A 3751-nucleotide genomic window follows, 5' to 3' on the forward strand; every position below is an offset into this window, starting at 1 on the left:
AGTACTCCAATAATTGCAGGACATTTTTCATTTCTTTCCTTCAAATTATTCCCTATTATAAGAGGTTGTCGGCCGGGCGCGGTGGCTCAAGCCTGTAATCCCAGCACTTTGGGAGGCCAAGACGGGCGGATCACGAGGTCAGGAGATCGAGACCATCCTGGCTAACACGGTGAAACTCCGTCTCTACTAAAAAATACAAAAAACTAGCCGGGCGAGGTGGCAGGCGCCTGTAGTCCCAGCTACTCGGGAGGCTGAGGCAGGAGAATGGCGGGAACCTGGGAGGCGAAGCTTGCAGTGAGCTGAGATCCGGCCACAGCACTCCAGCCTGGGCGACAGAGTGAGACTCAGTCTCAAAAAAAAAAAAAAAAAAAAGAGGTTGTCTAGCTTAATAATTAATAGCACAGACCTAGGAACCAGACTGTGTAAGCTTAAATCCTAGCCCTACTTTAGATTATACCTCATTATCTACCTTATAAATGAGTCACAAATGAATTCATATACATAAAGTACTAGAAACAATACTTTTCCTTTAGAGATTTTGTTTAAATATTAACCATTATTATCACTTCACATAAGTTCCCTGAATCTGAGATAGAGCATGCTAAGGAAATATACAGTAAAAACTGAAGCATGAAATCTAGGTCAATTTCCCAATGTCACACAATCAGCAGAATCAAAGTCCACAGATAAAAAGAGACAAACACTACCACTTGGAATTGCCCTTTGCTATTGACATAGAGGGTCTGCTTCCAAAAACGACGAGTAAACTAGGAGTAGAACACAAACCTTCCCAATCACAAGCCAGTGACCTGACCGCTGCACATGACAAACCAGGCTGGCTGACTGACTGAAGAAACTCCTAAAAGACAAGTATTTGACAATATTGGCTGCTAGTTAAATGGCAGGTGAAATTCTAAAGTATTAACAGACACTTCAGACCATCTACTTCATTCTATTTATCACTTCATGAGGTTCTGACTTAATTGACTCAGAGAAGGGAGGATACAACAGAATCCAGAAAACAGAATCTTCTAAAGCTTAGGCCCCCGCAGTGAGGTAAAAGGTGTAGAAGGAAACCTGCCCTGTTAGGACAGAGCTCCCAAGACGCAGATTTATCTGATGGAGTGAACAGGGAAATTTGAAAGAAAAGTGAAGACACCAGTGGGCTCCTGAAAAGGGACCCTGGGTCTAACCTACTTTTATCTTAAGCTGAGCCTATGTTTGGGGTCACAGGGAGGAATAATAAAATGCCCAAACACGTTTGGGGATTCTAGAACTGAGTATCCTGCTCCCGTTTGGGTGGAATATGGGAGCTCCAGTTCCCCATATCCGGCTTGTGCAGAAGTGGAAGGAAAATCTGTAAGACATGTCTAGGCAGATGGTCCTCTAAGGGCCTCACCAAAGTTCCAAAGCCACAAAGTGGTGTGGTGGCAGAGAATGGTGCCAGAAATGCAAGATGAGCACAGACCAGAGTTCCTCACAGTGCAGCTGGCGAAGAAGCATTCGAATACCACCAACATGCAGAGCGCAGCACAAGCAAAGCTCCCAGAAGCCACAGACCGGAAGAGGCTTGGCCATCAGAAACAAGGGAGGAGTCAGGCGCGGTGGCTCACGCCTGTAATCCCAGCATTTTGGGAGGCAGAGGCAGGCGGATCACCTGAGGTCCGGAGTTCGAGAGCAGCCTGGGCAACACGGTGAAACCCCGTCTCTACTAAAAATACAAAATTAGCCGGGCCTGGTGGCACATTCCTGTAATCCTAGCTACTCGGGAGGCTGAGGCAGGAGAATCGCTTGAACCTGGAAGGCGGAGGATGCCGTGAGCCGAGATTATGCCATTGCACTCCACCCTGGGCAACAAGAGTATATCTCCGTCTCACCAAAAAAGAAAAAGAAAAAAGAAACAAGGGAGGGTCCAGCAGGGACCCTCCTAGAAAATGGGGGTATCCTTTAGGATATCGGTTCAGCTGCTTTCAAAGAGACCAGAATGACTGAGCCTTAAAAAAGACAGAATGCTCATTTCTATGACATACAAGTTCAAGGTAGTACTGGTCAGGGGGCTAGAGCTGCTCTGCACCGCCAGATCACCCAGGAGCCCAGGTTCCTTTCAATATTTTTGTTTTGCCACCCCGCAGAACGCTGTCCTCGTGCCCGCACAGAAACAAAGCCAACTCATCATCACCACATCCTCATTCCAGCCTGGGAGAAAGAGAAAAAGGGATGTGCAAAGCTGAGGACTAAGAGATGCCATTTAAGGGCCTCAGCCAGAAGGAGACACGCCGTTCCCACCCACTGCCGACCTGCCAGCCTTAAACACGTGTCCACACCTCACTTCAGAGAGGCTGGGAAGTGGGCAGCCTGTGCCTAGGTAAAAATAAGATAGTTCTTTGACCAAAGAAAGAGTATATGGGTATCTGCAGATAAATGGTGATCTCTGCTATGATCAGTGTCACATGAAGGCCAAGGTGGATATATACACGGTACATACAGGGTAAGATTGTATTTTTTCCAATGCCTTAATGCTACATACACCACTTGAATCTTAGATACAACTCCGGGCAGGTGGGGGCAGGGGAGTGCCTGAAATTTAGCTGGTCAGTATTTATCATATGATTTAAAACAAAAACTCTGGCCAGATATGGTGGCTCATGCCTGTAACCCCAGCACTTTGGGAGGCTGAGGCGATTGGATTGCTTGAGCTCAGGAGTTTAAGATCAGCCTGAACAATATGGTGAAACTCCATTTCTACTACAAATAGAAGAAAATTAGTTGGGCGTGATGGCATGTGCCCGTAGTACCAGCTCCTTGGGGGGTGCTGAGGCAGAAGGATAGCATGAAACCAGGATGTCAAGGCTGCAGTGAGCCATGACTGCACGACTGCACTCCAGCCTGGGTGACAAAGCAAGACACTGTCTGAATAAAAAGCTCTGTCCAAATGAGACTATGTTAATAAATAAACAAGCCAGGGCCGGGCGCCGTGGCTCAAGCCTGTAATCCCAGCACTTTGGGAGGCCGAGACGGGTGGATCACAAGGTCAGGAGATCGAAACCATCCTGGCTAACATGGTGAAGCCCCGTCTCTACTAAAAAATACAAAAAACTAGCCGGGCGAGGTGGCGGGCGCCTGTAGTTCCAGCTACTCGGGAGGCTGAGGCAGGAGAATGGCGTGAACCTGGGAGGCGGAGCTTGCAGTGAGCTGAGATCCGGCCACTGCCCTCCAGCCTGGGCCACAGAGCGAGACTCCGTCTCAAAAAATAAATAAATAAAAATAAAAAATAAACAAGCCAATCAGATTGTCTCTTTTGAGCATCTGAACCAGAAATAGATTGAAGAATGTGGTATGATAGAGCCATAAGAGAAGGAGATGCAAAGAAGTCATGGAATCAGGCCGTGAGTCAGCAGCAAAGGTTGCAAGTTGCCTTGAGTTAAATAAATTCATGATGTGAGATAGAAATCATCACCAGGGCTGTGCCTGCAAACTCACAAAATAATTGATGCTCTCCTACATTTTCAGTCCTCCCTTGCGGTGAGATTAGAGCAATGTATCTAGCTCTGGCCAGTGAAAGGTAAGCAGAAGCATCAAATGTCACTTCCAAGTCAAGCTCACTGAGAGCCAGGGAAATCCTCCAGCTCTCCCATCTCTTGTGCAGTGATTTTGGAAACCATGTGTTAATATGGCAGCATTACACACAGATGGAGAGGCATGGGGTCTCTGGGTAGAGGGGAATCCCTGCTGACTACATCATTTTATGTGA

The sequence above is a fragment of the Macaca thibetana genome, chromosome 9, assembly GCF_024542745.1.
Source record: "Macaca thibetana thibetana isolate TM-01 chromosome 9, ASM2454274v1, whole genome shotgun sequence".
Classification (NCBI taxonomy): domain Eukaryota; kingdom Metazoa; phylum Chordata; class Mammalia; order Primates; family Cercopithecidae; genus Macaca; species Macaca thibetana.